The following is a 23,706-nucleotide window of genomic DNA, read 5'->3' on the forward strand; positions in this document are numbered from 1 at the left end:
AAGGACTTAAATCAGTGTCAGTAGTTTCTGACAGCTTACAGCACCAGGCTGCCAAGTTTCTGCTGTAAAAAAAAAATAAGGAGCACTTTTTTAGATGCCTCTATTGGGAATTTTGAGGATGAATTTCTCCTAATACTTGTAGCTATAGAGCTCAGTTATGATGTGTTTTAAAGTATTTTTACTGATTCGTAAAAACATATCAATACTTTACTGTCTGTAATCTGGGCATAGATGCACTTTAAAACAAGCTTGTGTGAAAACATCTGATGAGAGTGTAGCCATGGCTCTGACTTTCTGGGAGCCCAGTGGTGACTAACGGGGGTAGAGGTGGCTGACATACATCCTCAGGGTGCCGGTTTGTGGGCATGGTAAGTGATGAACAAGAAAGAAGTTGGGGGCCAGTCACTTTTATGCTTGAATAAAAGAGAAACTTATTTCTCAGAACAGGAAAATTGTGGGAGAGAGGGGAATAGGGCACAGGACACCCTTAGTAGCGATCAGCTATCGGCAGATTGTCCGACAGCAGTACAGGAAGAGCTTTTAAACTAAACCAGCATCTAAACTTTGTAAGCCAAGCTGTCTCCTCTAGTAACTGAACTGTACTCACTGCTTCATGCACTGATTCCGTTGGATGAGTTTTTTCTGAAGTCCTCCCAGCCAGTTCATAGCCTCCAGCTCATGAAAAGCCCCCTCTGGTGGTTCCGTAGAAACAAACATTTTGTTTTCAGTTCGCAAAAACATAGTAAAGAATAACTTTCCCTAGTCACCGATTCCAGGGACTAAGGACATGAAACTTATAGTGTTGCAATTTTCACACAGGTAACACAAACTTGACCATGACTCAGACTTTTTCAAGAGATTGAGGCTACTTTCCTCACATATTTCAAAACAGATCAGCATATCACTTTGTGGAGTGAGGGGAACTGGCAGTTTTGGGATAACACTACTTTATAGGCACTTCCTGTGACTGCCGGTATCGGGAGCACAGTCCAGCAGTGGGAAGCACAGATAGGAGCGTCCCCGTAAAAGGATTTCTTTCATGTGAAGTATCATTTCCTGTAGAGCAACACAGCTAGAACTGAGAAACAGAGTTGTGTTCCATACTGACTCAACAACAAACCGGCTTGTGGCATCACCAGTAGTTAAGTGGATCGGGCAGTTGAATTGGCTTGCCTGACGATCCGATAGTGGTGATGTAATGCTGTAGGTCAGCTTGGTTAGGCTTTCTGATGATAACACAGTCTGGGTAAATGTACCGACCATAATCCCAGATTTCCAAGATTGTAGTATATCTTCATGCATCTCTGGGTGACAATTTCTTTACATCACAAACTGTAGACATTTTCAAATAGTTCCTGATGGCGGTATCAATCCACTGAGCACGTTTACATTGGATCTCAGCAATCGGAGTCTCAGAGCAGAGCCCTCTTAATAGCATCATGGGCCCCTGGGAAAAGTAATGCTCTGGGGCCCCTACAATGATGACAGTGAAAATAAACAGACATTAAGTAGGTAGGAGGCAGACTGCCTCCCCTTTGCATCTATTACTCTCAGTGCCATCATGGGGCCCCCAATTTCAGGGCAGTGTGGGCTCAAGGACCAGCTGCTTTGGGGAAAGTGTAGAGGCCCCCCATGCAGCTGGGGCCCCTGGGCAGTATCCAGGTGTGCCCTCTCATTAAGACAGCCCTGTCTCAGAGTACCTAATAACCATACTCCTCGGCTACCTTTTTCACTACAATGTGTTGCAACTTAGACAGCCTTGGTAGAAATTTAGGGTCTCCACAGCAAGGCAACAGTGACATATCAGGAGCACGCTTGACAGAGTAACCTGCAATGGTAACAGGCTTTTAAGAAATACTTGTGAATGAAGAAGTTACTCGCACAGCAACATCGATGGTACTTGCATAGTGTGTACACCGCTCCTCTTTTGGAGAACTTGCCAGACAGAGAACAGGAGAAGTGGAGATGGATGGTTCAGGCCTATGACTGGAGGCACAAGCAGGTGAGGGAACATGCTCCTCTATAGGCTCAACTTGCTTCTCAGAATCACTATCAGTTCATCTTTCTCCAAGGGACACAGTGTCAGATAAAATCTCAGAGTTTCTATCAGACAATATATCAAAATCTGACTCTGGAAAACTCTTCCGTTTTACGTCATTGAAGACCAGCCATGAGTGAACAAGCAAAGATAAAGAAAATGACCCCATCCATCAAGGGAGTGGCCATAAAAACCCTGGAGAAAAGGTACTTTAGATAAGGCAATTACAAAAATTAAATGAAGGTGGCTTGGTGGCTTGCTGCAAGGGATAGCTGCAAACTTAACTTGGACTTGTGCTTTAAATGTCAAAGCTATCTCAGAACCACAAAACAACTAGTCTCCCATGGTGTCTTTAAAGCGGAGTTCCACCCTGAAAAAAATCTTTCCACCAAAAGTTAAAAAAAAAGAAAAAGAAAAAAAAAAGTTTTTTTACTTACGCTAAATAGCTGTTGCTATGTGGAAGTCCCGAATCTGCCTCTTCATCTTCCTCGGTGGGTTCTCTTCCTCCTCCTACACTCGGTTTCTTCTTGTGAATGGGCGCGCTGCATTCTGGGAACTGTGTGTTTCCCTGAAAGCAGCCGGCCCATTCACAAAGCGCCGCGCTGCTCGCACATGCGCAGTAGGAAACGGGCATTGAAGCCGCACGGGCTTCACTGCCTGTTTCCCTTACTGTGGATGGCGGCTGCCAGGATCAAGGATCGGCCTCGGCGGGGGCTGACATCGCTTGCGACTAGGACAGGTAAGTGTGCTTATTAAAAAAAAAAAAAGTCAGCAGCTACAGTGTTAGCAGCTGCTGACTTTTAATTTTCACTGGACCTCCGCTACATAGATCCAAACAGAGTTGTTATAACTGTGTAAGCAGCATGGTTGTGGCTGGTAGCAAATCAGGGCCCTACTAACAACTGTACAAATATTCCTTATTACAATGTAGCACCTTCCTAGATGGATGTCAGAATGCGTTAAATGTAGTGCTGTCTCACTGTGTTCAGTGGAGATGTATTTTTGTTTGCTAGGTAAATTTAGCTTTTCTAACTGTAACCAGTGTGTCTGTAATTGTTGTATGGGGCAAAATTTGTTGTGCTCACTGTAATCAGCACAGCTGCATGTGATTAGTTAGGTCTGCTCAGTGTTTCAGCTGCTGCTAGTTTTGACTGTTTCCTCTGCTTTCCAGAGAACTGGAGAACTCTCCAGAACATAAGGAACATGGAACAATGCAGATAGCAGCATAAATATTTCTACAGCCCTGGCCAATCCCAGGGAGGGTGGCACTGAAGGCTGCTGGGGGTCTGTATAAATACTCTCAGACACAGAGCTTCTGGGTCTTTTCCTGAAGAGGATTAGTCCAGCCTAGAGGCCTTCTGCCTTCCAGGTCCAACACTGTATGCTTGTGAAGAATGTGGAAGAGGGGGAGACATTTTTGACACGTGTCATGTGTTATGTCAATAGTCTCTTCTTCCAGGCGTTTCGTTCCCAATATTCAAGACTCGGGCTTCCTTCAAAAGTACAACGTTTATTCTTCAAGATAGACAAGCAAAAGACAGTGCTTACATAATTACAGCTAGTAACACATGGCAAAATGGTAATTCAGAAGGAGGAATTAGATGGTACATCTTGCTGCTGGATAGGGTCCCTTCCCCCGATACTTCCATAGTGAAGGCTTCCTGCAGGGTGGGTTTCCTACCCCCATCTCCCTGTAGGGTCGGGTGACCCCAGAGTTCCTACCTAGCTACGCACACCACATGGATTCTTATACTGTTCTTAAAGCCAAGCTAAGCATAATTTACTTTTAGTAAAGCTCCAAGAAAGGTGGTGATGTTACTGTCACAAACGTAACACCCACTTGTGTATATTAAGTAACTTAACTCCACCCATTGTCTTGACATAGAACTTCAAAAATAGATGTTACATACACAGCAAATGATCTTTTCTCTTCTCCTCAGCAACCTTCAAAATTAACGTGTTTAACCAGTGATTCCAGAAACGTTTATCACATAAAATAGTAATAAATTCAAAATCTAACAATTCCCCCTTAATGCACTATAATTAACAAACAAAATAAGTGCATTCATCTTAAATAATAAATGTTTCTGATCCTCTTTTTTTCAATACAAACAATACAATTTAGCATTTGTACATAAACTTTTTCCAAAACTCTGAAAATATCCTGTGAAATATTTAACCATTTCATTCCATCAAGAAACTATAAATTATTATTATTATTATTATTATTATTATTATTATTATTAATATTAATTTTGATTTATTCTCCATCTAAATTATGTAATTTTTTTTTCCTTTACTTCCATAAATGTTACTTCTTATAACTTTAACCATATCATATAACTATTTTAACATAAAGAAGAAATAAATATATTTGATGTATCAAATTATATTACTCTATAATATTATTAATTAATTAATAAATACAATTTCTTGCATTTCTTTTGAAATTTCAATAACCAAATAATTTCTACTGTGTACGTTTTTTTTATACATTATCCTTGACACTGAACAATTATAAACATAATACGTAATCTACTCGTCTGTGGATACATAAAAACATAACTTTCCCATTATTTGATTGTCATATTTTTATATATTCTGTCTTTCTATTTGTTTTCTAGCTTTTTATCTATTTATCCATCTATTTAATTTATTTATCTATCTATCCATTTAATTTGTTTATCTATCCATGACCAGCAAGCAACTCTTTCTTTTATTTTTTCTCAATATTCAATATTATTTAATTCAACAATAACTATGTTTAGACACATTAAATCAAATCCTTTTCTTCCACACAAGTCTGTATGTACTCTAACTATATTAATACTTCAAATGTACACTTTATTGTACATTCTTGTAATAACAAACTATCCATCCAACTTTCCCAAGTTATGTGTTCTATAAAAATGAATAAAAAATTAATTATTCTATGTGAAATAATAATTCTATGTGTCAATATGTGTTCCTATAAAAGATTTAGAAACCAAAATATAACAACTATTATGTAAACTAAGCTATTATCATTACTATTAGTTATTAATATAAAGATTTTTTCCATAATTCAAAAAATTCCTATATTAGAATTACATCCCAACTCCCCCTCACATAATGATCGACCGATCAATATGTCGCTTTTGATGTAAGTCCATATGAATAAATCATTGAAGTTCATCCAAAAATTATAATCCTTGATAATCATAATCAAAAAATAATTTTGAAAAAAATAGAAGTAGTAACAAATAGAAGTTTTTAGTTGTGCTTGTTTCATGGTCATTCAAGAATTAAAAAAATAAAATATCCTTCCCAATTGAAATTCCAATTGATATTTCAGTTGGCATTTCTCTTTCCCCTTTGAATTGCTCTATAAACAAATAAAACAATATTCAGAAGTTTGATGACAAAGTGCTCTAATAATGAGTAGTTCAAAATTTCTTTCATTGGCTTAAACAAAAAATCAATTAATCGATTTGTCAGTCAATCAGGTACCTGGATATGCAAAAATAAATATTTTCATTTAAAAAATAACTCTATCCATTATTTTTGGAATCAATTATTTTTACAATGAATTTTATCCCCATTATCAGTCTGTACTGATTCTAACTAAGACAAATTTTTCATCGTCCCCCTCTTATCCTGTGACTAATTACATTTTGTAAAAGTAATAATCTTTCCAGATTATTTTATTTTTCTTTTACCACACTTTCAATTATTACCGTTTTAATTTTGCAAAAGAGCATTAATTTAGGTTGGGATTTCCTAAATATTTTATTAATGAAAGACACTTGATCATGTTGAAGTACACTTATTTTTCTGAACCAATCATACAGTATGATTGAATGAACCACATGTGCTCTGTCACTTTATGACTACTAAACAAACATGGCAGTCTTAGTTCATCTTTCAGTGTAGACAAATATGCAGAAAGTTCCATTGTGCCAATATATGGATCCATTTATAAAATCACAAAATTCTTTCCCAATAAATATGCACTAAAATTTGATAAAGTAACTTTTGCGTGATTAACTTACACCTTTCAACTGTGGCTTTATCACACTGCATCATTTTAGCCTCATCATTTTATATCCCACTTCAACTACCTTTCTTTTTAACACCCAAATGTCACTAGACAAAGCTTAGCCAAAGCCGCGTATACTGACACCTCATGTTTTCCCTAAAATAATACCTTTAGAGTAAAACAAGATATTTTGAAAACAAATGGTGCAAAACCCACATGTTTTTTCAAAACACTTACTTTAGTTAGTAATACCTTTTTAAATATATTTTCCTCATCCATGAACCTTTATTTCAGATTTCTGAAAGATTTAAACACTAACGTGTTCTGATCCATAGAAGTGAAAAACTGTCATGGCATGACTGACCAGACTGTGTAACTTGACCATCTGCTTTTCTCTGTTAATGGTACATTCCTTTACATGTCACACTCCCAGAGAATGATCTGTTACTGTCAATCTTAGCTACCATGCTTTGTATCCCATTCATTATACAATTCGGTAGCAGACTCATTTATCGTTTTTATAATTTTTAACCTTTTTAAAAAAAAATTTAACATATTTGGTTTGTACATCAGCTAAAAATCATGTACATTACATTATAATATGACATTTCTTGATTATAGTAATGACAAAAAATTGTTTAGAGGACAATCTCACGAAACTCAGATTGGTTCCTGCCCATGAACTGATTGGCCTTTCCCCGAGAAAATTCCTCCAACAACCAAAGTCCTTAGTCTTATCAGAAATACTCAATTACAAAAACTTTTAACAATAGTTTTTTCCTAACAATTTTTGCAAATTTATAGATTGAACGAAACTTTCATATTTTTAATTTTTCCTGGGTAAACTTAAGTAAATTAGAACAATCTACTACTTTTAATTTAATAACCAAATCCAAGTTTGGAATCTTTTGTAAAAATTGCTCAATCCTTAACTTATTATTTCCTGCAACCAAATCTGTAGGATTTTTGTTAAATACTAAATACCTTGTTGTTTTCCATTATCTGAATTTTATACAGTTCTTTACAAAATCTTAATCAATAGTTCTTCCTTAAAACTCTGTTTTGCCCCTTGTTTGTGCTATGAATGACCACATGTAATAACACATCTTCAGTTGTTTAGGGCTAAAATATTTATAAACATTTACATGCAGCATTAAATTTAGTTTCCTTATTAACCTCCCTGGCGGTATTCCTGAGTCTGACTCGGGGTTACATTTTTTTGCTGCGATCGGTAACCCCCCGAGTCAGACTCGGGCTCGCCTTGCTGAATCCACAGGCAGTGTTTACTTACCTTGTCCCTGGATCCAGCGATGCCACCGCGGGTGCTCGCTCGATTCACACAGTGTCCTCCTGTGCCGCCGATCTCAGTTCCCTGCGACGTTACGACGCATGGGGGTGGAGAACGGTGCCAAATTCAAAAACGTAAACAAACACATTACATACAGTATACTGTAATCTTATTGATTACAGTACTGTATATAAAAAATACACACCCCCCTTGTCCCTAGTGGTCTGCCCAGTGTCCTACATGTTATTTTATATAATAAAAACTGTTCTTTCTGCCTGCAAACTGTAGATTGTCCATAGCAACCAAAAGTGTCCCTTTATGTCAAAAATGGTTTTAGAGCAGCTAGAAAACAGCGATAATAAATTATAATCACTTGCAGAATTGTGCGATAGCGATTTGTGGGGACATTCGTCATAAAAAACTAAAAGTAATGACAGCGACAATTCTGCAACTGAGCAAATTTCTGTGATTTTGAGTTGATTACATTATTGAATAATTTTTATTATAATTATATAATTATTTGTTATAATTATTTATAATTATTTATTATATTATAATTTATCATTTTGTTTTAAAAAAAAAAATCATACCCGGGATGCCTACTAATCTCTTGTTAGGTCAGATTTAAGTGAGTTATTCCTAAGGCCTCGTACAGACGACCGAACATGTCTGCTGAAACTGGTCCGCTGACCAGTTTCAGCAGACATATTCGGTCGTGTGTACGGCTGACCGGACAGGTTTCCAGCGGACATTTGTCCAGCCGACCGTTTTGCAGCGGACAAATGTTTCTTAGCATGCTAAGAAACATGTCCGCTGGAATCCTGTCCGTCAGACATGTTCGGTCGTCTGTACAGACTCACCGTACATGTCCGACCGGCCGCCATCCCTCGCATGCGTCGAATCACTTTGACGCATGCGTGGAAGCATTGACCTTTCAGCGTCGCGCACGTTGCCGTGTCATCGTCGCGGCGACGGCGCGGACACGTCACCGCGCTGTCTGTCCGCGCGGATTTCGGTTTGATGGTGTGTACAATCATCAGACCGAAATCTTCCAGCGGACATGTCCGATGAAAACGGTCCGGCGTTATAAAACGCCAAATCTCATTGCAAATAATGGTACCGCTTTCAGCACCTAAAATCTGAAATAATCATACCGCTAGGGAGGTTAAAGAACTTATTTACACTCTGGCATTAATTAATTAATTACCCTACTACTGCTATATGCCTGTATTGCATATATATATATAGAATATATCAATTCCCGATAGAACAGGCAACCCCCCTTTTTTTTTTATGTTTTTATTATTTTTTTAAATATTTTTTATTTATTTTTATTAAAGGGCCAATAGGTCCCCAGGGTCCCGGAGGCCCCCATGGCCCCGGATGGCAACCCCCCTTTTTTTATTTATTTTTTAATACATATTTTTTCTTGTCTATTTTTATTAAAGGGCCCAGAGGTCCCCAGGGCACCCGTTGGCTACCCCCTTTTTTTTATAATTATTTTAATTTTATTAATTTTTTTGTAAGGAGCCCAGAGGTCCCCAGGGCAACCCCCCCCCCTGCTTCTCAATTCATGCCCCCCCCCTCCTGCTTCTCAATTTTCTCAATTAGCGGCGGCTCCCCCTCTTCACAATTCGCGGTAACCCCCCGCTTCTCAATTTGAGGCGGAAGCACCCCCCCAGTTCTCTGCTCCAGGGGGCCCATGCCTGAAGCTGTGTAATGGGCCCCATAATAATGGCGGCCCTGATTATGTGTCTGTGTGTATGTATACTGTATGTGTCTGTGTGTGTGTATACTGTGTGGCCCCATAATCTATTGCCTGGGGCCCCATAATCTCCTATTGCCCGGGGGCCCCATAATCTCCTATTGCCCGGGGGCCCAATAATCTCCTATTGCCTGGGGGCCCCATGAGTTGTCAATCCGCCCCTGGTCAGGTGGTTTATCTTTCTATCATCTACCAAAAACTAAAATACTTGCTTTGGGTAAAATATTACTGAGCAATAAATAAATTCATTTGATTTTCTCTTCTGACAAGTGTTTAGGTTTGAAGGAACAATTGGATCATGAATGTGCTTACTTAGGTGTAATAATATTTCTTTTCATTCTCTTCTATCTTCATAAGCCATCAATAAAATGCATCTCAAGAAATATTTACTTTGAACTGTTTGCACATGTAAATATTATGTACTCAGCGTTCCTCTATACATTGTATTAGTCACAATATCAGCCTACCTAATCTCCACATATGGAATCACAGCAGCAGATTATATTAAAAGACAGCAGATGCTCTAAATATATTTAAAGGGAACTTGTGCTACAAGAAATGTGTATGGTTCCATTGCTGAGCTCGGCTTCTGAAAATCTGAAAATGACCAATGCCTGGTTGTGAAGCCATTTCTGATCTCTTTTAGGCCTCTTTCATGTGGGCACCTGGGGGTTCGGTCATCGGCCTAAAGTCTAAAATGATGCTGAAGGTGGCTATTAACATGCTATATCAAGCAATTTAAAGGGGTTGTAAAGGTAAATGTGTTTTCACCTTAATGCATCCTACGCATACAGTAGATTATGGGGCCACACAGTATACACACACACACACACAGTATACATACACAGTCACACAATATACACTACAGTACATACACACAGAATACACACACATGCAGTATACATACACAGTATACACACAGACACACAATATACAGTACATACACACAGAATACACACACATGCAGTATACATACACAGTATACACACACACAGACACACAATATACAGTACATACACACAGAATACACATACACACACAGTATACACACACAGGGCCAGATTCATAAAGGAGATACGACGGTGTATCTCCGGATACGACGTCGTATCTCTGAGTGTGCGGGGTCGTATCTATGCGCCTGATTCATAGAATCAGTTACGCATAGATTTCCCTAAGATCCGACCGGCGTAAGTGTCTTACACCGTCGTATCTTAGGCTGCATATTTACGCTGGCCGCTAGGTGGCACTTCTGTATATTTACGCAAGGAATATGCTAATTAGGTATATACGCCGATTCAGAAACATCAGACCAAATGATCCCAGCGGACATGTCCGATGAAAACGATCCGAGGCCTCATGGATTTTCGTTCGAAGTTTCTCCTGCGGAAACAAAAACTTCATGATGGCTCAGAGGTCACCTACACAAGGTTTTGTCTATATTCACCAAAAGAGGTAAAATTATTATTTGGAAAAATTACTTAAAGTGGAATTCCACCCTCCAATTTTTTTTTTTTTTAACCTAAACCCCCCCCCCCCCAAAAAAAAATGGGGAAAAAAAATATTTACTTACCAGAAATAGCGGTTGCTATGCACAAGTCCGTAATCTACCTCTTCATCGTCCGCGGCAGGTCTTCTTCCTCCGTCCTACTCGCGGTGTCTTCTGGTGAACGGGGCAAGCTGCCTTCTGGGAACCATGTGTAATCCCAGAGAGCAGCCGCCCATTAACAAATCAGCTTGAGACTCGAGCATGCGCAATAGGAAACGGGCAGTGAAGCCGCAAGGCTTCACTGCCTGTTTCCCTTAGTGAGGATGGCGATGCGGGACCTGCGATGATCGAGAGACCGGCATCGGGGGGGGGGGGTGCACCATCGTGGACGCCTAGGACAGGTAAGTGTCTTTATTAAAAGTCAGCAGCGGAATCCTGCTTTAACACTCAGCGTTGCACTTGCGGTCATCCGAGGGTAATTGTATTTAAAATTAAAATTGAATAGTGTATGAGAGATAAAATAAAATACAATAAAATAAAAGGTAAAAGGTCAGTGAAATGTCAGTTTGTACATATGAAAGGTATGGAAACTGGTTGATAATGGAGGTAAATCTGTGGATAAACCATACACTTAAGGAATAATCCCGGAGGTATATGCTTGGGAATAATAAACAGTCTGTAGGTGACACTGCTGGAAAAGGCAATGTTGCCTCTTGGAGCGGCCTGGGAATAGATACTGCAAGCGAAAGGAAGGGGAGAAGAGAGGCGCCAAGCTGCCAATAGTGTAGCATGTTTATTGTATAACAAAATAAATATAGAGAAACATCAACGTAAAACTAGCATGTAACAAGGTCCAAAGAGATCACCCGTGTGGAGTCCGAACCAGGCTATAGGCTGATGGAGGCAGGACCTAGCTTCAGAAACGTGTTCCTGATTGGCTCCTGCGACATAGGCATCTGACAGCTCCTCTGACAGTTTGGATCTCTCATGGCGGCTTCCCAACACCTCAGCACCAGGGCAGACCTGTCACCCTGGCGGCTTCAAGGGGTTGTAAAGGTACAAATTTTTTTTCTAAATAGCTTCCTTTACCTTAGCGCAGTCCTCCTTCACTTACCTCATCCTTCCATTTTGCTTTTAAATGTCCTTATTTCTTCTGAGAAATCCTCACTTCCTGTTCTTCTGTCTGTAACTCCACACAGTAATGCAAGGCTTTCTCCCTGGTGTGGAGTGTTGTGCTCGCCTCCTCCCTTGGGCTACAGGAGAGTCAGGACGCTCTCTACGTTGCAGATAGAGAAAGTAGCTGTGTGTTAGTAGGCGTCCTGACTCTCCGGTAGTCCAAGGGAGGGGGCAAGCACGACACTTCACACCAGGGAGAAAGCCTTGCATTACTGTGTGGAGTTACAGACAGAAGAACAGGAAGTGAGGATTTCTCAGAAGAAATAAGAACATTTAAAAGAATAATGGAAGGATGAGGTAAGTGAAGGAGGACTGCACTAAGGTAAAGGAAGCTATTTAGGGGGGAAAAAAATTGTACCTTTACAACCCCTTTCAATCTGGTTTGGACTTCCCACTGTTGATCATTGTCAATTAGTTCATATGCTTTGGATGTGCATACAATTACCCTTGGTTGACAACAAGTGCAGCACTAAATGTTAAATTGTTTTTCCAAATAATATTTTACCTTTCTGTGCTGATTCAAAACAAAACCATATGTTGACCTCCGGGACCATCATGAAGTTTTTGTTTCTGCATAAGTGTTAGAAGAAAACATTATTGTCAGGAACGAGTATGGAGATCAAGATGCCAAGAGGGCTCCCCTTGTGGCTGAGTGCAGCATGACCCTGGAGTTGGGGACAGGGAGCGCGGTGCTCACAGAAGCACGATTGGCCAGGTGCTTGCTTGTAGTCCGATGAGCTGGCCACTGAGCTATGCCTGCAGCATACAGAACTGAGCTTTGTTGTACACAGATGAGCGGAGATACCAGAAGCCAGGCTGGGGGTCAAACACAGGTAGGTCAGTCTAGAGCAGTTACAGAGGCGAGCTAAGATAATACACAAGCAGGGTCCAGGTACAAGCCGAAGGTCAAGCCGGGTGGTCAGGAAGCAGATGCATAGTCCGGAAGCAGGCCAAAGGGTCAAAACTAGGAGAACAGGAAGTGAGGTCAGGGCGAGCCGGGTCATAACAGATAAGCATGGATCAAGGAACAAGGTCAAGGAACACAGGAGACTGAAGAGATAATCCAGCGCTGTCCGGCAGTCACAGGCTGACTTAAATAGGGCCATTGGCGCCAGCGTCAGTCACTGCACTTGCGCGCCGTTGCACGTCAATGCACGCTGATGCGCAGCACGCGCTCGTGCACATCTCGTACCACTCCGCGAGCATCCATGGAGGTTCTGGGCAACATTGCCAGTACTGTGACGACCGTGTCCCTGACAATTAAGTAACAAGTACCCGACATACTCAACTGTGAAGACTAAAAAGGATAGCCCATGGGACTTTAAATGAGTTGATCATAGAGGTCATACATAACAAGTGAGTGGAATAAATTATTTAGAAGTTATTGAAATTCCAAAAACATAAACATAAATGAGCATAAAAACATCATGAAGCATACAGCTAGTAACCATAAATATGTTCAATACAGTATTGGAGATACATGATATACATATACATCTTTAGCACTCGACGCGTTTTGCAAGCTCTGCTTGCTTCCTCAGGAGTTGTTGTATGTACAGTGGCTGCGTTTGATGGCACAGTGGCTGCGTTTGATGGCACAGTGGCGGCTATTGGTGGGCACAGTGGCTGCATTTGATGGCACAGTGACTGCGTTTGATGGCACAGTGGCTGCGTTTGATGGCACAGTGGCTGCAATTGATGGGCACAGTTGCTGCATTTGATGGCACAGTGGCTGCGTTTGATTGCACAGTGGCTGCAATTGATGAGCACAGTGACTGCGTTTGATGGCACAGTGGCTGCGTTTGATGGCACAGTGGCTGCGTTTGATGGCACAGTGGCTGCAATTGATGGGCACAGTTGCTGCATTTGATGGCACAGTGGCTGCGTTTGATGGCACAGTGGCTGCGTTTGATGGCACAGTGGCTGCGTTTGATGGCACAGTGAGGCTGCAAATGATGGGTTATTTTTTCAGAATTATTCAGTTTGTTTGCGCCCCCCCAAAAATCTTGAGCACCAGCCACCACTGCTGTAGCCACTTTTAACCACTTCCCAACGGCCGTATGACTATATACGGCCGCAGGGTGGCTCTACTTCTCTGGGACGCCATCTTTTTACGGCCGCCCCTTTCCTCGTTCCCCGCGCACGCTCCAGAGCGTGCATCGGGGAACTTCTGTGCTGGCCGTGTCCCTTGGACACAGCCAATCACAGATCGCGGTGAACGGCCAATCGGAGTGGCCGTTTGGTAGGCGATCTGAGCGGCCAATGAGAGATGATCTCATATGTAAACATATGAGATCATTTCTCATTGCCGGCTCTCACAATGACAGCATCCTGTCAGGGAGAGAGGAGACCGATCTGTATCTCCTGTACATAGGGACACAGCATCGGTCACCTCCCCCAGTCACCCCCCTTCCCCCACAGTTAGAACATTATATAGGGTACACATTTAACCCCTTCCTTACCCCCTAGTGTTAACCCCTTCAATGCCAGTCACATTTATACAGTAATTAGTGCATATTTATAGCACTGATTGCAGTATAAATGTTAATGGTGCCAAAAATGTGTCAAAAGTGTCCGATGTGTCCGCCATAATGTCGCAGTCCCAATAAAAATCGCAGATCGCCGCCATTACTAGTAAAAAAAAAAATAATATTAATAATAATTCTGTCCCCTATTTTGTAGGCGCTATAACTTTTGCGCAAAACAATGGCTTATTGCGATTTTTTTTTTTACCAAAAATATGTAGAAGAATACGTATCGGCCTAGATTGAAATATATATTTTTTTTTAATTGGGATATTTATTATAGCAACAAGTAAAAAATATTGTATTTTTTTTCAAAATTGTCGCAAACAATAAAAACCGCAGAGGTGATCAAATACCACCAAAAGAAAGCTCTACTTGTGGGGAAAAAAGGACGTCAATTTTGTTTGGGAGCCACGTCGCACGACCGCGCAATTGTCAGTTAAAGCGACGCAGTGCCGGAAGCTGAAATTTAACCTGGGCAGGAGGGGGTATATGTGCCCAGTAAGCAAGTGGTTAATATGTGTACACTCATAAAAAATAATGAATCGGGACTGTCTGTCATATCTCACAGAGACTTGTCTGTCATCCAGAAACGGCTGAAGTAATAAAGTCTGTCCGTAAATAGCAGCTCATCTCATCACTCTATTCCTATTCATAAGTTAGCCAAAGTGTATTAATCAGAGTGACTATCCCTATTGATTTCCTCATCTCTATGTACACAAGGATACCCCAAACCCTGGCTTCTCATTTCCAGTGGGGAATGAATTCCCAGCCTTATTTAGAAATGTGAGAGGATTGGCTCCTTGATCAATAGAGGGATTATCCTTCATCCCATTAAGAGTCTAAAATAATAGCTCATTTATGAGCTCTCTGTTGGAGAGCATGATGTGAATTGAAAATCAAAAAGATTAAAAAAGCATTTGAGTGCCGATTTATATGTACCGGGCAATAAACAACCAATGCATGGCTTTTATATGATTGAAGTGCGGCGCTAATCATATAAAGTGCAATCAGCGCAATAACACAAAATACGTAATTAATGAAAAAATTCAAATAAACCAAAAATCTCAAATATGTGATTAAAGTGCTATCAGTGCAATGAATTATACGCAATCAATGAAAAGGTGCAAAGATGCAAGTGCACATGTGACAGTGTTATATTGTTATATGTAAATAAAGTGCAAACAAAAATTCATATAAAGTTCAAATAAAGCTGGAGTCCATTAAGTCAAACCCGAAACACTTAAGCGCACAGCAATTTTTTTTTTTACAGTATATACTATGGAGTACATATATTTTGTGATTACGGTATATACTCGAGTATAAGCCGACCCGAATATAAGCTGAGGCACCTAATTTTACCACAAAAAACAGCATATAGGGCCAGATTCACATAGAACTGCGGCGGCGTAACGTATCGTAGATACGTTACACCGCCGCAAGTTTTAATCGCAAGTGCCTGATTCACAAAGCACTTCCGATGAAAACTACGCCGGCGGCCTCCGGCGCAAGGCGGGCCAATTCAAATGGACATGTGCCATTTAAATTAGGCGCGCCGGACCTACTGCGCATGCTCCGTTTCCTAACTCCCGCCGTGCTTTGCGCGCCGTGACGTCATTTTTTCGAACGGCGACGCGCGTAGCGTACTTCCGTATTCCCGGACGTGTTACGCAAACGACGTTAAATTTTAAATTTCGACGCGGGAACGACGGCCATACTTTAGACAGCAATACGATTGCTGACTAAAGTTAGGGCAGGTCAAATAATGACTAAAATTGTGACGGGAAACTTGACTACGGACGACGTAGAGAACGCGAAAATCCGTCGGGGATCCGCCGTAACTGCTAATTTGCATACCCGACGCTGGTTTACGACGCGAACTCCACCCAGCGGCGGCCGCGGTATTGCATCCTAAGATCCGACAGTGTAAAACAATTACACCTGTCGGATCTTATGGATATCTATGCGTAACTGATTCTATGAATCAGTCGCATAGATAGAAACAGAGATACGACGGCGTATCAGGAGAAATGCCGTCGTATCTCTTTGGTGAATCTGGCCCATACTTTTCTGTGACTGTGATTGGGCTTTAACCAATGAAATATGAAAAATATGAAAACATGAAGGGCTGGATTCAGTAAGACTTACGACGGGCGTATCAGTAGATACGCCGTCGTAAGTCCGAATCCGCTCCGTCGCAACTTTAAGCGTATGCTCAAATTGAGATACGCTTAAATGTTGCTAAGATACGACCGGCGTAAGTCTCCTACGCCGTCGTATCTTATGGTGCATATTTACGCTGCCCGCTAGGTGGCGCTTCCATTGATTTCAGCGTAGAATATGCAAATGAGCTGGATACGCCGATTCAGAAACGTACGTGCGCCCGGCGGATTTTTTTACGTCGTTTGCGTAAGGCTTTTTCCGGCGTAACGTTACTCCTGCTATATAAGGCATAGCCAATGTTAAGTATGGACGTCGGGACAGCGTCAAATTTTACGTCGTTTGCGTAAGTTGTTCGCGAATAGGGCTTAGCGTAAATTACGTTCACTTCAAAAGCATTGACTATTTGCGATGTGATTAGGAGCATGCGCACTGGGATACAATCACGGCCGGCGCATGCGTCGTTCGTTAGAAACATCATTTACGTGGGGTCATGTTTTATTTGCATAAAACACGCCCACCTCTTGACAATTTGAATTTGGCGCGCTCACGCCGGCAGATTTACGTTACGCCGCCGTAACTTAGGGAGCAGGTTCTTTGTGAATACAGAACCTGCCTCACTAAGTTACGGCGGCGTAGCGTATCTCAGATACGCTACGCCCGCACAAAGTTACGGCGGGCTATCTGAATCTAGCCCGAAATATTTTTCTTTAATAAATTAAGTCCAATTAACCAGCTTTGCCCAGCTTGTTCTAATACTTCTCTGGAAGGCAACAAAAGATGTGAGCGTATGGCATATGAGGCATGTTATGCTATTTTTCACCTTTTTTCCCAGTTATTCTTACTTTCTGATGTAATATATTTTTCTGACACCATGTCCACCCCTTTGCCCATAAGTTCCCTTTTGTCAAGGTGATTTATGAAATCTGGAGCAAAATAAACCATATGGGGCTCTTGCGTATAGCATTCAGTCATATTCCATGATGACATGATTTAAAATATGTTGTTCAAAAGAGTCAGGATCCTCAGGAGAAATCCTGGTACAGCAAAGAAGTCAGCAGAGGGTTATTGCACGTTGTGCTCTGCACATTCCAAGAATTTAAAAGGAGCGTTTAATGGTTTTGTACATATTTTCTTTCGGAATTGTGGTCAGGACTTAAAAAAATTTATGAAATAAAAAATGTTATTTCTTATTTTTAGACATAACTATACAATATTGCATATTAACATTATGCAGTCCTCTATCCAACCAACAGGTGGAGCCCTCGTCTTCTTTTGACATAGGTAGCCCTTTCGCCTTTCAGCTCTGCTGAAATAAGCTGGTTGTTTACTGAAGTCCAATACTTTTAGGGGTTTCTATTAAAGGGGTTGTAAAGGTACAATTTTTTTTTCCTAAATAGCTTCCTTTACCTTAGTGCAGTCCTCCTTCACTTACCTCATCCTTCCATTTTGCTTTTAAATGTCCTTATTTCTTCTGAGAAATCCTCACTTCCTGTTCTTCTGTCTGTAACTACACACAGTAATAAGTTAGGCTTTTCCCGGCGTAAAGTTGCCCCTGGGTCTATGAGGCGCAACCAATGTTAAGTATGGCCGTCAACGCGATTGGCACTGCGCTGACAAGCCATTCACCTCTGCAGCTAGGGGTTCGGATCCCGGTCTCGGCTACATGTGAATTGAGTTTGGTGGTCTCAGCCCGGCTCCCGGTGGGTGTGCTATGCGAGGTAAGCCTGCGCTTAGTACGCCCACCCCCCTCCCACAAAAACCACCACACCTACACACGCACTCAAAATTGGGTTAACATGCACGCACTTTGACCACGCGGTCTCTAAAAGAGAGGCGAAGGACTAACGGGGCTGGTTGAGCGGGCTAGTCCTCTCACTCCCTTAGGGAGTCCCTCTGCCCCGTTGGGCTTCAAAGCGGAGCAGGTAGGGCAGGCTGTGTGGGAGGACCCCTTCACACACCCGCCATTGCCACCCGGGGCATGGAGAAAGGTGGCAGATTGCCTCTGGGGGAGGCCTGCCTACTCCCAACTCCTGCAGTCTGGCTCCTCTCTCGAGTACACGCACAAAAATACACTTAAAAAAAAAAGTATGGCCGTCGTTCCCGCGTCGAAATTTGAAAAGTTACGTCGTTTGCGTAAGTCGTCCGTGAATGGGGCTGGACGCCATTTACGTTCACGTCGAAACCAATGACGTCCTTGCGATGTCATTTGGAGCAATGCACCCTGGGATATTTGACGGACGGCGCATGCGCAGTTCGTTCGGCGCGGGAACGCGCTTCATTTAAATGCTACACACGCCCCCTACCCGCCGAATTTGAATTCCGCCGGGTGATTTATGTTACGCCGCCGCAACTTTACACGCAAGTGCTTTGTGAATAAAGCACTTGCCTGAAAAACTTGCGGCGGCGTAACGTAAATCAGATACGTTACGCCCGCCCATTTTTACGCCGATCTACGAGAATCTGGGCCAATGTATATATTTTGTATAACCACCTTTTATATTTGAACTGTATCTTCTACTTTGTTATAATATGTTTATATCGGTTCTTTTATTTTATTCTCATAAAAAATCTAAAGAAAATGTATTGAAGCAGAAACACCTTCACAGGGTTTTAATCCTATCCTACTTTACCCCCCTAAAATATGTTTTGACTTTAGATACATCTTAGAACACGTCCTCATGTACAATGAGTGGGATTACTATAAGTATCTATTTTCCAATTCACTTCACACAATTATATGTGAGATAATTATATGGCGCTTGTAACATGGTACTTATTTAAAGGTACACTCTCTTCATAATAAATGGCACCATAGATTGTTTAATTTACATGCAATACATGAGTTTTATTCCGGGTTACTGCAATGCATAGGTGTGAAATCTGATGGTTTTGGGACCAGTTCACACCACATGCAGTCCAGTACGTTTTTTTGTGTGCATCAAAAAACGCATTTAACTGCTTGCCGACCAGCCGCCGGCTCACCTGCGCGAGAGCCCGTAGCTATACATCGGCTCTCGCGCAGGCCCCCGCTCTCCCCCGACTCCCGTGCGCATGCCCGGCGGGGCGCGATCGCCGCCGGGCACACACGATCGCTCGTTACAGAGCGAGGACCGGGAGCTGTGTGTGTAAAAGTCGCGCGCATTCGCACGGGAGTGACGACATCGTGGCTCCAACCACTCACAGCGCTGGAGCCGCAATACTTGGAAGATACGCCGGGGCAGAATGTCATATCCCTCGGCGTGGTCCGGCAGAGATACCGACACCTTGTTCTAAGTTAACCACTTAAGGACCGCCTCATGTAAATATACATCAGCAGAATGGCACGGAACAGGCACATGCACGTACCTGTACGTCCTCTGCTTGACGTGGGTCGGGGGTCCGATCGGGACCCCCCCCGGTACATGCGGCGGTTTGGTAAGCCTCGGGGAGCGATCCGGGACGACGGCGCGGCTATTCGTTTATAGCCGCCCCGTCGCGATCACTCCCCGGAGCTGAAGAACGGGGAGAGCCGTATGTAAACACGGCTTCCCTGTGCTTCACTATGGCGGCGCATCGATCAAGTGATCCCTTTTATAGGGAGACTCGATCGATGATGTCAGTCCTACAGCCACACCCCCCTACAGTTGTAAACACACACACAGTGAACCCTAAATGTTACAGCGCCCCCTGTGTTTAACTCCCAAACTGCAACTGTCATTTTCACAATAAAGAATGCAATTTAAATGCATTTTTTGCTGTGAAAATGACAATGGTCCCAAAAATGTGTCAAAATTGTCCGAAGTGTCCGCCATAATGTCACAGTCACTAAAAAAATCGCTGATCGCCGCCATTAGTAGTAAAAAAAATAAAAAAAATAAAAATTCAATAAAACTATCCCCTATTTTTTAAACGCTATAAATTTTGCCCAAACCAACCGATAAACGATTATTGCGATTTTTTTTTACCAAAAATAGGTAGAAGAATACGTATCGGCCTAAACTGAGGAAAAAAACATTTTATATATGTTTTTGGGGGATATATTATAGCAAAAAGTAAAAAATATTGCATTTTTTTCAAAATTGTCGCTCTATTTTTGTTTATAGCACAAAAAATAAAAACCGCAGAGGTGATCAAATACCACCAAAAGAAAGCTCTATTTGTGGGGAAAAAAGGACGCCAATTTTGTTTGGGAACCACGTCGCACGACCGCGCAATTGTCTGTTAAAGCGACGCAGTCCCGAACTGTAAAAACCCCTTGGGTCTTTATACCACATATTGGTCCGGGGCTTAAGTGGTTAAGTATTTCATTATGAGCTAGTATGCGGTGCATACTAGCTCATTATGCCTTTTGCCTTACAGGTGGCACAAAACATTTTTTTTTCGACTATACAACCGCTTTAAAGGGGTTGTAAAGGTACCATTTATTTTTATAAATAGCTTCCTTTACCTTAGTGCAGTCCTTCTTCACTTACCTCATCCTTTGATTTTGCTTTTAAATGTCCTTATTTCTTCTGAGAAATCCTCACTTCCTGTTCTTCTGTCTGTAACTCCACACAGTAATGTGAGGCTTTCTCCCTGGTGTGGAGTGTCGTGCTCGCCCCCTCCCTTGGACTACAGGAGAGTCAGGACGCTCTCTATTTTGCAGATAGAGAAAGGAGCTGTGTGTTAGAGGGCATCCTGACTCTCCTGTAGTCCAAGGGAGGGGGCGACCACGACACTCCACACCAGGGAGAAAGCCTCGCATTACGGTGTGGAGTTACAGACAGAAGAACAGGAAGTGAAGATTTCTCAGAAGAAATAAGGATATTTAAAAGCAAAATGGAAGGATGAGGTAAGTGAAGGAGGACTGCACTAAGGTAAAGGAAGCTATTTAGGGGGGAAAAAATTGTACCTTTACAACCCCTTTAAGGAATGGTTCTCTTTATTTTCTGGGCTCCTGTTTTCACAAATGACTCCAATCCTTCTTTTGTCTCCTCCATGTAGCCTGGCACTTCTCTCCACCTCGTCAGTTTCCTCTCCCTACCATCTAGTATCTCCTTGCCTCGAATTCCCTTCACTGCACTTACATTTGGTCCAATTTTGTGATTAGTAATTTCCAGTTGCCCTGAAGTAATGTGCAGGGTAGAGTGTCTGAGCCGTCCCTTCTCTCCCAAATCCTCCTATTCCCCTGGATGCCCCCACCTTCCACTATCATCTCATTAACTCTGATAAATCAAACTACGAGCGAAGGGGACAGGAGCCTGCACAGGCTACAAAGTACGCAAAATGGAAAGAAATGCAAAGCTTGTTAACCATTATTCACTCCGGGATGCAACAAGGCTCATTTATGAAATGGCTCAAATGTGTCCCCATTTCATAAATGTGTTTTTTTGTGTGAAATAATGAGCCTTTTTTGTTCTAATTTTAACAGGATACGGATACATTAGTTGGTAAAGAAAACATCTTCAAAGACTTGACTCCCTGCTAAATCTGTGAACAAAACAACATTTATGTAAGTGGGCAAAACACTTAAAGGGGATGTATAGTCTTTTTAATTACTTTTAGATATACATGAGATCAACTCAATGCAAATTATTGTATGAATGTGTGTTAATGTTCTAAGAAACCTGCAGTGCTACACAGTGCTTGTGCTTTATACCTCCTTCTAAAGGCCCCCACACACGATCGGATAATCCGACAACAATTGTGTGATGGATGTGTTTTGTCGGATAATCCGACCGTCTGTACGCTCCATCGGACAATTGTTGTTGGAATTTCCGACAACAAATGTTGGATAGCTATGCTGTCAAATTGTCGGACAACAAATGTGTTCCGTCGGATTATCCGATCTTGAGCACACAAGTCCGTCGGACTAAAATCCAAAGTGCAGACACCAATGCTAACCATCAAACAACATTAGCAGAAGTTGCCCAAAGGGTGGCGCTAAAGAGCTGAAAAAACATGTGGTTTTGTGTATGTTGGCTGAAAAAGTTCTGCCATCTGTATGCAGAACAAGTTCACGGCCAACGCCCTTCGGACAAAAATCCACGGATTTGCCCGATGGAAGTCCGATCGTGTGTATGAGGCTTTATAATGCAAGTTTATTAGTTGACCGACTGATTGAAAATAATGCACTCCATGTGTGTCAGATATCTGATCAGCTTTTGAGCATATTGAATGAGGCCGAGTCAAATCCAGAGCTCCCTCTAGTGGTTGATTTGACTGATGGTCGTGCCTACAAACGATCGGTTTTGTTCTATCGGTTAGGAATCCATTGGTTTAATTTAAATCAAGTTGGCTTTTTTTTAACCGATGGTTAAATAATCGATGACGCCCACACACGATCGGTTTTGACCGATGAAAACGGTCCATCAGACCATTCTCATCGGTTTAACCGATCGTATGTACGCGGCATAAGACTGGGATGCCAATAAAATTCATGTGTGTGTAAAGGCAGGTGTCCCAATACTTTTGGTAATATAGTGTATATTGTAATGAAAAACCCTATGTAATGCAACGTCTAAGGCCTCGTACAGACGGGCAAACATGTACGATGAAAACGGTCTGCTCGATACGCAGCGACGAGGCCGTGCCTGTCGCGGCGACGTGCGCGGCCCTGGCAGTTCAATGCTTCCACGCATGCGTCGAAGTCATTCGACGCATGCGAGGGATGGCGGCCGCTCGGACATGTAAGGCCCCGTACAGACGACCGAACTTGTCTGCTAAAACTGGTCCGCGGACCAGTTTCAGCATACATGTTCGGTCGTCTGTACAGCCGAGCGGACAGGATTCCAGCGGACATTTGCCCGCTGGGTCTTTTTCGAGCGGGCAAATATTTCTAAACTTGCTTAGAAACATGCCCGCTGGAATCCTGCCCGTCGGACATGTTCGGTCGTCTGTACATACCTACCGTACATGTCCGAGCGGCCGCCATCCCTCGCATGCGTCGAATGACTTTGACGCATGTGTGGAAGCATTGAACTGCCAGGGCCACGCACGTCGCCGCGTCATCGGCGCGGCCTCGTCGCCGCGTATCGAGTGCGCGCGGTTTTCTGTATGATGGTGTGTACAGCCATCATACAGAAAACTCCGGGCAGACATGTACGCTGAAAACAGTCCGGCGGACCGTTTTCATCGTACATGTTTGCCCGTCTGTACGAGGCCTAACTGATCATTTACTGTCCAGTGGGCAGACGACACAGAAAACTGCAAAGCTGAGCCAGAGGAAGGGGGCGAGGGACAGTAATGGCACCTGCTTTGCTATGCAGTGTTGCGTTGGTGTGTCAATA

This window comes from Rana temporaria, chromosome 12 (genome assembly GCF_905171775.1).
Source record: "Rana temporaria chromosome 12, aRanTem1.1, whole genome shotgun sequence".
Classification (NCBI taxonomy): Eukaryota; Metazoa; Chordata; class Amphibia; order Anura; family Ranidae; genus Rana; species Rana temporaria.